Source organism: Netta rufina (genome assembly GCF_964035555.1).
Source record: "Netta rufina genome assembly, chromosome: 2".
Lineage (NCBI taxonomy): Eukaryota > Metazoa > Chordata > Aves > Anseriformes > Anatidae > Netta > Netta rufina.
Genome location: NC_140124.1, coordinates 27,594,835 through 27,609,821, shown reverse-complemented (window position 1 = coordinate 27,609,821; position 14,987 = coordinate 27,594,835).

Here is a 14,987-nt window from a genome sequence, read left to right as displayed (position 1 = left end):
GACACTACAGTACAGTCTCTCAGTGGTTTTGATCCAAAAAATACACCACACATCTATACAACAAATAGGACACCGTATTATAAATACTATCTTATACCTACGAATTCTCTTAATACATAGAGAAACTGCCAATATGCCCTTGGAAAATATATTGTATTAAACATGTCGATAACAAACTCTATCAACTTAATGAAACAGATGTTCAGGATTTCAAGTAGATTGAATGACACTGATAACTTCATTCACAAGTAATAGTCAATATAAAATATGATTTCCTTAATAGAGTAGAGCACTGTATTGATAATTAAATAAACTTTTAATAATGAATCTGTCACAGAGCAAGAAGTGCTATGAATCATTCATAGTTACATGCTTGAGGCAAAAAGTGAAAAATGGATGATTTTTTTTCACTTTATTTTCTGCCAGATTTGCTTTTCCAAATTAGCTAGTCAAACCAGCTGAATAATGAGGTCAAATTTTGACAAGGTTGAAACATCGTGGGTTAGGGGTAATAAAAAATAAATTATTTAACAAGAAGCCTTAATACCCAGTAAATTATTCAAGATATTTTTTTCTTGTTGTTTGTTTTCTTTTTAAGGAAACTGTGATGGAGTCTGCAAAAGTTTTCCATTGCAAAGTTGGAGGAAATATCTCTTCTTAGTATATCACTGTATCTGGTTCCTCTGACTATTCAAATTTTCCACAGTCCAGTTTTCACTCTGTTTGGCATCAATGCTTGGGCTAAGAACTAAAATACAGCATGACTCTCTTATGATCCATCCACAGAGTTTTCAGTTGGGAATATTATAAGTAGACATAGGTGCTGCATCAAATATATTGTGGTTGTTGATATAACAGGAAAGCCCTAAGGCTTTTGACAGGTTGGCCCTCTAAGATCCTTCAGCCAGACACCTCAAACAATTCCATGCAGGAGACAGCCCTTTCCCTGAATGAGTTCAGTCAAAACAAAGCATACTGAAAGAAGAAAAATGTAACGCCAAGTTTGCAGATGACACCAAACTGGGGGAGACAGCAAACAGGCTCAAAACCAGAGCTGCTATTCAGAGGGACCTATTCAATGTAGACAAATGGGCCACAGGGATCTGATGAAATCCAGTAAGGGTAAATGCTGAGTTCCAGTCATGGGAAGGGAGACTGCCTTACGATGATACAGGCTAGGGAAGGGCTTTCTTGAAGGGCCAGGGGTTTAGCAGAGAGTGGGCTGCACATAAGCCTACAGTGAGTCCTTGCAGAAAAGCAGACCAACAAAATCCTGCATCACATGGACAAGAGCATAGACAGTATCTTGAGGTCTTGAGGTGAGTGATTATATGTAATGAATGAATCAGCATTCATTATAACACATCTGAATTCTATGTCCAGTTTGGGACCCTGATATATAGTATCAATCAACTAGAGCAAGTTTAGAGGAGACCCACCAGGAATGTCAGGTCTTGAGCACGTACCATGTGAGGAGAGGCTGAAAGAGATGGGCTTGTTCATCCTGGAGAAGAGATGACATGGGGGCAACTAACAGCAATTTTCTTTCTTACAATCAGGTACATATGGTGAGCAAACAAGCAATTCTTTATTATACTCATGTTTTCAATTAGTTCTTCCCTACTGAAGAAGTAGATCCAGGACAGTTTTTCCTAGGTGGATTTTCTACTTTCTGGAGCATAAAGCTGTCTTCTCTGTATTCAAAGAACTACTTTCATGTTTTACTGTCTTCATTATCTAATGGGCTTCAAAATGGTTATTGTTAAGTCCCTCATGAATTTATAGTATCTTCCGCTTTTTAACACTTCAGAGTTGATGTAGGAATTTTCCATTTCAAGTCCAATGATCTATAACAAATGCACATGATCACATGATCATTTTTTCATTTTACACATTTATTTTTTCCAAGGCATCCAGTAACAATAAATGGTACTGTTCTTTTATTATTATTATTATTAATAATAATAATAATAATAATAATAAAAATTATTAATATAAATTATTAATATAAATTATTAATATAAATTAATAATAATAATAATAATAATAATTTATATTTATATTTTCTAAATAATAATTAAAATATTTTTTCAGCATTTATTATAATATATATATATTTAACTCTCACCTAATTATACATTCTCTTCTGTTTCTTCCTCTATTGCTGTTTTAGCACTTTTTTTTTTTAATACATATTAACCCTTTCTTTTCCTCTATAACTTCCAAATAATGTAGGGTGTGTGCAGCTAAAAGTTGTGTTTTTTGTTGCTGTTGTTTTTTTGGTTTGTTTTGGTTTGTTGTTTTTTTTTTGTGTGTGTCTGTTTTGTGTTTTTTTTTGGTTGTTTTTTTCCTTTCAACTGAAAATTAATGATTTTAGCTTATGGGCTTTGCCAAAAAATATAAATATCTTTGCCATCCATTTGTGTTTGTATTTTCTTTTAGGAAAGCATGTTCTGTATATTAAATAAAAGATACAGTAAGACATGGTAGTTGCTAAGAGATTTTTTTCACTACAATATCAGAACAAATAGTGATTTGTCTGAAAATAATTTATAGCTACCCTGAGGCTGCAGTAAATTATGCATCTTCTTTTATTCACAGAATGTCTTCGAATGTCTTACAAATATCTACTGAACATACCTTTTTCCACCTGTGTTGTTTTTTGTTTTTTTTTTTTTTTCCTGTAGTGTTGCATATCTTTAATATAGAGTAGTAATGTGTTCATAAGAAAAAATAGTACACTTTTCTCTATAAACTAACTTCTACAGTATGGATGATATCTTTATAAGCACACTCTATAAAGTAGCCAGCTTCTTGTCATACATAACAACTGATAATGTCTAATAACTGTTTATGGACAAGGTGAATGTCACAGAATGTCTATTCCTTCTTCATCCTCATCAAGAGTGTAAGGGAAATTGTACAGAATCACAGAATCACATAATCATCTAGGTTGGAAGAGACCTCTAAGATAACTAAGTCCAACCTCTGACTTAACACTAACAAGCCCTCCACCAAACCATATCACTAAACTCTACATCTAAACGTCTTTTAAAGACCTCCAGGCATGGTGACTCAACCATTTCCTTGGCAGCCTATTCCAATGCCTCACAACCCACTCAGTAAAGAAGTTCTTCCTAATATCCAACCTAAAACACCCCTGGCGCAACTTTAGCCCATTCCCCCTCGTCCTGTCACCAGGAACATGGGAGAATAGGCCAACCCCTACCTCTCTACTGTTAAGGTAACTGTAGAGAGCAATAAGGTCACCCCTGAGACTCCTTTTCTCCAGGCTGAACAAACCCAGCTCCCTCAGTCGCTCCTCACAGGACTTGTTCTCCAGACCCTTCACCAGCTTCGCTGCCCTTCTCTGGACTCACTCGAGCACCTCGATGTCCTTCTTGTAGCGAGGGGCCCAAAACTGAACACAGTACTCGAGGTGCGGCCTCACCAGAGCTGAGTACAGGGGGACAATCTCTTCCCTAGCCCTGCTGGTCACGCTGTTCCTGATACAAGCCAGGATGCCGTTGGCCTTCTTGGCCACCTGAGCACACTGATGGCTCATATTCAGCCGACTACCCACCAATACTCCCAGGTCCTTCTCCGCCTGGCAGCTTTCCAACCACTCATCTCCCAGCCTGTAGCTCTGCTTGGGGTTATTGCGCCCTAGGTGCAGGACCTGGCACTTGGTCTTGTTGAACTTCATACAGTTGACCTCAGCCCATCAGTCCAGCCTATCCAGATCACCCTGCAGATCACCCTTCCTACCCTCCAGCAGATCGACACACGCACCTAACTTGGTGTCATCTGCAAACTTATTGAGGGTGCTCTCGATCCCCTCATCCAGATCATTGATGAAGATATTAAAAAGAACTTACCCTATTATTGAGCCTGAGGAGAATGAAGGTTAGTTTTCAGAACTTTTACTTTTAAACTACTTGTTTATTTTTAAAACCTGCACTATGGTGTGTGGAAAACTGGAGTAAATTTTCTTTTTGGTTTTCATTATGTCCTTTCCCAGAGATTAATTCTATGGAACTCCCTGTGTCTTTGTTTCTTACATCCAAAAAGCAACTTCTTCAAAGACAATTCTGAATCGATTTCTTGTTTTTCATATTGGTTATAGAGTGGAACATCCAAAACTGATCCAAAACTATCAGAACTAGTTTAATGACATTGTAGGCCTCTACTAAATTTTCTGGAAATCTTCTTATCCTATAGTTTATAAAATGCATTTTTTTACAGTATAATATTGTCATGTTCACATGGAATCAATTTAAACTGGTTCCAAAGGTATGGCAGACAATCAGATGCATCTGATGAAACTGTAGCTTCACAGAAGACTGAACACAATGGTATTTTTGATGCATGTGGGCAATGAAGTCTAAGAGACTGAGTATCCAGACTGACACTCTAAAAACTGTGATAAAGATGGTAAAGACTTATAGTAAGAAACCACCTTACTTAAATGATCAAAAGATTTATCGGTTATGGAAAAGATGTTCTTTTCACCTCATACTCCCTAACTCATATTATTCTCAAGCTCATGACAGGGCATAAAAGACTGGATAAAACCAAAAACTTGACTAAAACAAATTAATTTTTTCAGTCATAGATTAAGTCCAGTAAATGATATTTAACACAGAGCAAGACAGTAGATGACAAAGGAGATAGCTTTGGGAATTCCAATTTCAGAGGGAAAAAAGATCTTAAACTTGTTCAGCAAACCTTGGAGAAAATTTAAACCTATAGGATGCTTAGAGGATTCCAATATAAAACTTCTTTGTAAATCTTTTTATTTAAAGGGAGGAGATAATCATTAAAACTAAAGCATTCAGATTTTTTCCCCTGCTGGTTTGATCTTCTCAATTGACTTTGTTTAGATTCTTCATCAAGATCATCAGTCCCACCACAAATAAGTTTGGTGATAACATGGCTTCAGTGAATGTGAATGAAGAAGATGTAAATATAAAGCATTGTCACAGGTTGGCTTCTCTCCTAGAGGAAAATAAATAAAGAAAAGTCATCTATGTATGGAGAAAGAAATCCTGATCTATGTCTTCCAGACTTGCTTAACTTCTTAGGCTTGTGGTATTGGTTTCTAAATCCAAGAAAACTTCAACTGACCCTGGGAGTTCAGTCTTTCTGTGAAAGAAATTTGTAAATGTTAGCTATTTTTAAAGGAAAAGTTCTGGTAAATATCACTCAGAGGCCCGAGCACTGAAGAATTGAGAAGGAAATTGCAATCTTAGCCTGTGGTCACTCTGCATCAAGACAAAACTGAGATTTCTCAAGGGCTTATGTGCAGAAAATAACATCTCTTCAGAAGAACCTGAAGTAGCTAAGTATTACTCTCCAGAACAATACAGTTGCAAGTTCAAGTCCTTCTCATGAAATAAATAAGACCAAAGATTTGAAATCTGCTTTTTCATACTGCCAGTACATGGCTATCTGCTGGCAGTGACAGATTTACTTTTTTTCTAGTTTTGACGGAAGTTAAACACTGAAGAAAACTCTTCCACGTTGGAAAAAAAAAAAAAAAAAAAAAAAAAAAAAAAAGAAACAAAACAAAGAAGCAACAACAACAGCAAAACATATATATTCATGTGGAAAATTCCCTTTCAGTGTATAAGCATTTTGCATTTTCTTAATAAATAAATAAATAAATATATCTCCTTTTCTAGTATAATTTTTATACACTGTGTTACTTAGTTTCTGGATTTTAGGGCCAATAAAGGCCATCATAGTATGTTATAAAGTTCCTTTTTAATAAGAATCCTTAACACAAATAAAGTCTAGAGCTAGCAATAGAAGATACTTCACCTATAGCTTATTAGAGCAAAGTAATATCAGTCATAACTCCAATTTTCCTACATCTTCAAACTAGTCCATTACATGGACTCAACATGAATATTAACTTTTAGCTTTTCCTAAGCAAAACTGTATCATCTCTTGTTCTTTCTGTATTTCTAGGTTATAGAAATAGGTGTTGCTTGCTTCATGTGTTTTGTGATAATGTTTTACTGAATTTTGTTTGTCCTCTTCTGTATCTAAAAACATATTTTCTGAAATGTAAATTTTTCATGTTTCACACACCTAAGAAACTTAGCAGGCTCAGCGGGGCTTATAGCAGCAGCTGTTTTGTGACATTTTTCATGCAATTTTTACAAATCTGAAATTTAAGACAAGGGCTAAGGTGATTCAAGGAAAAAAAATCAGACAGTTTCAAGTACTTTCTAAGTTAGTGGAAGACCTGCCTCTGTGAAATAAAAAGTTTTAAGCATGGAATGAGACATCCTTCACCTTGATTTCTGACACTCAAAGAAAACAAGAAAGGTTTTAGTTGTTAGCTGCTGACAAATGTAAATGAAGTTTCGTATTTTGTCATTAACTGGATTGATATATCCAGGGTTAAAGCACTCTAGAGCACTCTCATTAGGTAATGATATTGGGTGAAATAGCTGTTTTGCTTCTCCCCAGTTATCATTATGTTAATTAAGTTAAAAAAGTTACAGCCTCTAGCTGTAATCATATTCCTATGTGTATATATTATTTGCCTGAGGTGTTTGAATCAACATACTAGTCTTATCAAGTCTGACAAAATCCGTATTTTGTTACACAAAATTACCAGTGTAAAAAGAAGGTTTGGAGGATTGGGATGTATTCAGTTACTGACACCTTGAAAAATCCATTTTTAGGAAATAAACCAAAGAGAAACTTACAAAACTTTCTAAGTACGATTGCTGTCCCCACATGTAAACTCCAGTTATAAAGATAAACTATATTTTACTGTACACAGAAGACTGCAGAAATTCATATTTCTTTCTAAATAATGTTTCATAGGTTTTTATCACATAGTCATCACAGTATCAAGTTTTCATCACAGTAGTTCATCAAATGGAGTCATCTCCACTTATTTAAATTAGATTTTACTTTTCCACATCTTGGTGATGTTTTGCCAAATTTCCTAAAATTTCTCATAGTTTTCAGAACATTTTTCTCAGTTTAAAATATTTGTTGATCAAATAATAAATTTCAGACCTTATCTGAGATCTGCTAAGGTAAATGGAAAAGCTACCAGCTAGAGTGGGTTAGAATCAATTAGAATCTAAATGAATCAATCAAATCAAATAGTTTAGCTTGGTTCAGTTCAGCTGGGAAGGACCTACAAAGATCATCAAATCCACTGCCTGACCTCTTCAGAGCTAACCAAAATCATATTATTAAGTGCATTATTCAAATACCTCTTAAACACTGTCAGACATTTGTCATCAACCACCTTACTAAAAATCTTGTTCCGGTATTTGACTACCCTCACAGTCAAGTTTTTTTTCCTAATATCTAGTATGAACCTTCCCTGCTGCAATATTGTGATGATCCTTCATGTTTTACAGTTTACCAGGGAAAAGAGACTGGCACCTCTCTGTCAAGTTCCCTCCCACTCACACCCCTGGAAGTTCTAGAGAACGATGAGGTCACCTCTTAGCCTTATCTCTCAGTCTACTTTTCTCCAAACTAGACAAGTGAAGTGTTCTTAGCCTCTCCTCATGTGGCATGACTTTCAGCCTTTTAAAGGTTTGTTACCCTCCTTTGGACACTGATAAGTACCATAACCTACTTTCTACATTCTGGAGCCCAGATCTGTACCCAATATTCAAGGTAAGGTTGCACAAATGCTAAATATAGTGGGAGAATCATCTTTATGATCATCTAGCTATGCTGCATTTAATGCACCCCAAAATGCAATTTGCACACTTGGCTGCCAGGGCACACTACTGGCTCATGTTTGGCCTACTGTAGACCAGCTCCCCCAGATCACTTTCCACAGAGCTGCTCTCCAGCCATGCATCTCACAGCCTGTGCCTGAGTCCATTATTATTACTCCATCTCAGGTGCAGAACCCAGCATTTATCCAGCTTCACATCCTTCCAGGGTGTCAACAGTACCTCACAGTTTACTGTCACCAGCAAACTTGTGGAAGGTGCATTCAATACCTTCATGTAAGATCATTGATGAAAATGTTGAATAGGAGTGGCCTTAGAATTCCACCCTAAGAAACACCATTAGGACCAGCTACCAGCCAGATGTAGCCCCATTCACTACAACACTTTGAGCTCTACATTGCAGCCAGTTCATCACCCAGCATATCACGAGCCTGTTCATCTCACAGTTGGAGAATTTGTTTAGAAGGATGTTGTGAGGGAAAGTATCAAAGGCCTTACTGAAGTCCAGAAAGATTATACCACTGCCCTCATGAGCTCATATTGACTACCCCTGTTAACAGCTTTTTTCTTTAAATGTCTTTTGATAGCACCCAAGATAATCTTCTCTGTAACTTTTCCAGGTTACTGAGATTAGACTGACATGTATACAGTTTCCTGGGCCTTCTCTTGTGCCCTTCTTGTAGATAGGCATAACATTGGTTAGTTTCCAGTCAGCAGGGACCTCCTAAGACATTTAGTAAATTGTTGAGACGGAACCAAATATAACATCTGCTTTTGATGAGACTTATAAGTTTGTTTGTTGTGTGTGGGTTTTTTTGTTTGTTTTTAAAGAGAAATTGCATCATATTTTTCCCTGAAATGTGCTCATTGAAGATAACAGTTATACCAGGTTTGATGATGTATTAAAAACTTTGGCACAGATTTATTATTTTTTTCCAGCTAATGCTTTCCTTTTCCAGTGCATATCTGCAGACAGTTTAACTATATGCTAAAATTTAAAGATTCAACTATCTGTTAAAATGTGAAGATTCTCTAAAGTACTATATCATCCAAATTTTTCCCAATAATTTCATTTTCAAAATAAATTTTATTTATTGGTCCACTAAAATGTATGATGATTTGATCAGACTGGATCTGTTCAGTTTCAACCGGCAATGGTTGTATGCCAGGAAAGTTTAGCCTAGTCCAACCCACTTTCAAAGCTGTCACTGATTTGGAAGTTCTCTGTTGGGTTGACACAAAGTGCATGAAGTCAATGGGCATTTTCACTTGAATGGTAGCTAGAACACTGCATGCATAATGATGGTATCAATACTTCCATAGTGTTCAGACTGTTCCAATTTTACTGTAAATGTCTCTTCAGCTGATTCATCTAAATGCCTCAGTTATCAGTAAACAATAGAAACATCTATGATAGCTTATTTGTATAGTCATATTTTTAACAAACTCATCAAGGATACCAATTTACAGATGTTCTCATGCTCTTTAGCTTTTAAAAATCGTATTTATATCATATGACTGTGGTGTGTATTTTTAGTTCTCACTTCTGATTTTCATTGGGTTTGAGATTTTTGGAAGGGTTCTTTTTTCCTCTGGTTCAGCCAAATTAGCAATGTGAGTTCTAGTACAAATCACAAAGTTTTGTTATTGATTTCACAGACACCTCAAACAAGAGTTTAAAAAGGAAAACCTATTAGGAAACTTAATCATTTGTAGTAAAATTATGTTAGCTACTACTTGGCAAGATTGCTTTAGAACTAAGGCTTTGAAGCCTGTCACAGGTCTTAAAACTAAAATTGCTTGAGTAGTTGAGGAGAACTGTATTAAAATGCAAATTTCCAGCTGCTAATATTTCTTCAAAAACCAATAATCCCTCAAGGCCACCAATATGTCAAATACTTAATGGAAAAATGTCCCTTAGGCAGAATGGCCTTTTTAAGTTGACTTTTGATTAAACTTAAAATACTATATAGAAAAAAAAAAATCAAAAAAGGTCTATAAATATAGTACTAGACTAAAATGTCATAGAGAATGCAATTGGAGGGGCAAATTTAAGGTCACTAATTTTTAAGTAATTGTCTACCCTTTATGAGGATTAGCCAAGGAAATAATTGCTAATATAAGGTATACCTTATAGCACACATTTACAAATGGGCCTTGGAGAAACAGGGAAAGTAGAAACTGATACTTTTTCAAAGTAATATTTATGTCTACATGAATTTAAGATATATTTGGCATGTATACCACTGCTGAACACTTCTGCTTCTATACTGCTGTATGAAATCTGGAACTTGAAGATCAAAATTATCAAGTAAAAATACAACAACAGGTCTCTTTCCCTTGCAATCAGCTTTGAGGACTCTTTGTGTCTCTGTCAAACAAGGGAGTCAGATTTCCTTTGAAAAAGAATGACTAGATCAAAAGTCCAACCCTGCTTCTATGAAAAGCAGTGATAAAACAATAACGTAAGCAAGAGATACTGTTTTCATACATTGAGGTACACTGTGACTGAGTTTACCAGAATTTTGTGGAAGAGAAATTGTCATTGAAATACTAAATCAACCTTAGGATGACTAGCTGCTAACAACCTGAAGTACATAATTCCTAAGTATTGTCCTATAAAAAGTATTTATGGAAAAGAAATCAAAAAAATGTCTTTTTACGGATGAGCATACTACAGTGACATCTGCTACTGCAATATCAACTTTTGTGATGGAACCTGTGGCAGTAAGGTGAAAAAACATGACAGATCCACATTGTTTGCAGTGTCAATGGCTAAATAGAATTTTTAGTAACAAGAACAGACAAATCCAGATGCCTGAAGTACAATCCAGTCTCAGTTAATCTCTAATGTACATTTGTTTTTAAATAGGACTTAGACAAGTGTTTTTCAGATAACAAAATTGTATGTGATCATGAGAAAACAGCAGCTGTATTCTCAGCTAATGTGAACCAGAATAGTAATACTGATATATCTTGAAGATATGAATAGCTCCATCAGCTAAGAACATTATATTTGGTCTTTAGAAGGTGTGGTATGATGTTCTTAATTTGTAATATAATTCCAGAGAGCATGCTTTCAGTACTACATCTGTTTTATAATCTTTCAAAATATAATCATCTATAGAGCTTTGATTTAACTTTTGAGACTCCAGTCACCTATGCATTACTCTGGTGATTGTGAATTACCTAGCTGCAGTGAAATTACTCAGGAAAACAAAGCATGAGGCAGGGACAATATCAGGCCCCCGTTTTTATACAGAAGGAGTGATAAAATCTGGAGTTTGCACAGAGAAAAAATGTCAAACATAAGCTTCCTTCCTCTTCTGCAACAAGCCCTGAAAAGAAAATTAGTTACTGGAGAAGATTTACCTGGCATTCTAAACAGAATGGGTTTGTTTCAGTTCTAGAAGATGCCAGAATGGATGAGTATACTCCAGAACCACAAGACTCAGGCACCAAGTTGAAATCTGGATTTCGCAGTTTTTCTTAGAATTCTGGATTCTGGATTTCATTTGTCTCTTACTAAGGAACATTAGCACCATAAGATTCCATGTTCAAATAGAGATGGAAGCACCTGAGAAGGACATCTGACAATTTATATATCCAAATACAGATTTTATGCGCATCTTTGTATTGAGAACTAGAGCTCCCTAAAATGGCTGGGGAAGGAAGAAGAAGGTGAAGTTATAACAACAGGTGTGGAAACAAAAGAGTAAGATATAAGCACCTACCTTTACTAGAGGGCTATAGGATCTGTACGTCAAATCAGTACAGGCTCTAGTTCTTAGCAACCCTGGTCTTTAACATCCCAGAAGAGTTACAAAGGTACCCTGAATCCTGTATTTCCTCTGACTATTTCTCAGTTGCTAAGGAAGCCAAGAGTCCTAGATCTCATCTTAAAATGTCTGACCACCTTCGTGTGATCCTCATTCTGTGACCATGATCCTCATTCGTGTGACCACCTTCTCAGATCCTCATACAGGATTTTGGATTTTAGTTTCAGTTTAAAGACTATACATTTTCTCTCAGTATCTAATCTAGTCATTTAGAGAGATACTTCAAAAAGAGCACCCCTACTTTTGAAAACCCAAGGATTTAGTTTTGATGAGCACTCGGACCAAATAAAATAGAATCAGATAAGGACACTCAATGTTTCCTTAGCAGGCTTCCAATTTGCTAAGTGCCAAGCTCTTTTCTGGGAAAACAAGTTGAAGTCTAAAGAAACAATAAATTATATTTCATTTTTTCGTGGCCTTTATAAACTCTTGTTCTTTTTGTCACAAAGGAGTTTCTTACTGAGTGTTGAGGATGCCATGTTAAAGACAATGACTGGTCTTGATTATGACCAATGATCACATTCAAATCTGGGCTGTGACCAACAACCAAAATGTAGTTGCTGACATAGTGTATCAAAGCAGTACAACTCAGAGCATCAGAATAGCTATACAAGCAGTTTCATTTACACCAGCTGCACTTACACATTTTCAGTTTAACAAGTCTATGCTAAAGAAAGGGTAGAAAATGAAATATGATTAGAATGACAATAAACAAAGTTTATTTCACTTACAGTATTTACTGTGGAGTTTGTTGTATGAAAAATGTCAAGTACATTTCAACCTAATTCTCTGACCTTGTCTTAGAAATTAGTTTTACCAATTTATGTTGAAGTTTTAGGTCTATATCTATTGGTACATGTACCAATACCATATAACTACAGTCATTTTTATCCCAGCTTCTCATGGCATTTAATGATGGTTTGTTATAAATTCATTTTCAGTCGTTTGTGAGTCAGACTTAGCAGCAAAAAAGTAGTTGTTATGAGCATTGTGAAGCTAAAGATTGAACCACATTGTGTTCTGTGTTCAATTTGGGGAATTTCATATCCCTTTCTCTCCATAATTTCAGGACAGAAGCCAAGAAGGTCTCTTTCATAGATTTGGTTGGAAGCATTCATAATTAACAGTAGTTCATTTACACATTTATTTAACACTTTTTTATGTTGTCTTGTTAATAATTTAAACTCATAAATAGGTGTTCTAATACAGCATATGTAGTAAGGTTACAGCTTTATTTCACAATCACAATCATTTTGCGTTTGTTTATCTGGCAGGAAGTTCTGACAATCTTTTTAAAGTTAGAGGTCTTGTACATTTATTTAGTCTATTTTCTGATGTTTCCTTTTATTTTCCCTAGGGCCCATTAGGGGTTGAAATTCTGTTTCAGCTAAGTCCAAACACCTTTATTTCTCTGTTCTCCAAATAGTGGTAAAATATAATTACTCTTAAGGGACCTTCTTAAATGAACAATTGAGCAGTCATTCTTTTTTTTCCCTCTTTTGTTTGGGGTTTTGGTTTTGCTTGTTTTGGCTTTGTTGTTTTGTGTTTGTTTTTTTTTTCTTTCTGTTTTTTTTTTCCAACCTAGAAAATTCTGTGATTCTGTGATTTAAATGTCTATTTAATTTGTTATCCAGTCATAGCATCAAATGAATTTGTCATATTTACATTTGTTTTTTCTTTTTACTATTCACATAACAGGGGAATCAGGAAGTTGTTACACAGTGGTGTACATTTAGACACATGGTATTTTTAACCACAAATTTTAAAAGAGACTTGTTATCTTTAATATTTTAAAAACAATTAAGATTTGTATCAGAGAAAGAACACAAATAATTTTAAAAATATAAGTTTCTGTAAAGCATATCCCAATAATCAGTGTTGTCTAAAATTTAAATCCTTTAGTGTTCTTAGAAAAATTCTTTAAAATAAGAATTGTATGGACTTCTAACATGAGGTTTTATCATCAGAGAAAGATAAAAGTAAGAAAGAAAAAACCTAGTAGCAGATTTGCATTTAGTACCACAAAATAATACTTCTTCTAATTATTATTTTTGAATTATTGGAAGTAAAGGAGTTTTTCATAACTTGTCTGTTGAGTCATTTTCAGTTTGTTGTGTGGGTAATGTTATACTTATCTGTGAGACCAAGTATTGTCTTAATAGATGAATTCTTTTCTTTTATATAAACTTATGATTTACTTATCTTTTCACAAAGTTTGTAAATAGATTTATAACCTGTTATTGCTGACTACCATGGTTTTACCTTTGTCAGACAGCCACTGAGCTGCTCTCTCACTTCCCCTCCTCAACTAAACAGGGAGAGAAAATAACATGAAAATAGTTCATAGGTCAACATAATGACAGAGAGATCACTTGAAAGTTTCTGTCATAGGCAAAACAGACTTGACTTGTGGAATATTAATATATTGTCAATTGAAACAGATCTGGATGGTGAGAAAAACAGGCAAGTAAAGCAACACCATCCTCCTACACCCCGTTTTTCTCATGCTCAACTTCACTCCTTCATTCCTGACTCCTCTGCTTCCTACCTCAAGGGATGCAAGCAAATGGTGAATGAGGTTTACAGACAGTCCATAACAATTTATTTCTGCCATTCCTTGTTCCTTACTTTTTCCCTGCTCCAGCATGGTCATCTACATGGGCTGCAGCCTTTCAGGATGAGCCTGCTGTAGCACAGGCTACAGTTCCTTCAGGAAATATCCAAATGCTTCAGTATGAGGTCCTCCATGTGCAGCAATGTGGTTTTCTGCTTCAACATGATTCTCTCCATGTGCTGCAGGGAAATATATACTCCACTGTGGGCTCTTCCATGGGCTGCAGGTAAGTCTTTGCTCTGTTGCCTGGAGTGCCTCTTTTCCTCTGACTAGTTTTTGCTCTGATATTTCTCACTTATGTTTTTCACTCTCCTCTGCCTGCCTCCTCTGCCTGCTTGGTGTTTATGCCTTTTTTTTAAATACATTTTCCATGAGGCAACACCACCTTGATTGGTGGGTTCAGCTGTTTCCCAAGTGAGTCCACTGCAGCTGGCTGGAACTGGCTGTATCCATCACAGGACAGACCCTGGCTTCCTACCACAGAGGTCTCCTGCTGCCAATACTTTGACACTATATGCCAGTTTATCAGAGCTGGTTACTAGATATTTTTAGTATTTTATTCAATATATGTGTTTAAAAAATAAATAATATTTTATGAAATTTTTCCTGAAAAAAACTTGTATGATTTATAAAATTAAATCAGGAAAGGAGTTATAATACAAGTGTTTCACATCTGTAGAAATATGGGCAAGTTTAGTAAAACTTTTGTGAACAACAGAGTACTATCTTCCTGGGCGTTTTGTTTTTACATAGGTGACAAAGTATAAATCTTTCAGCATTCCCCTTTTCAAGCTGTTTATCTCAATAAAT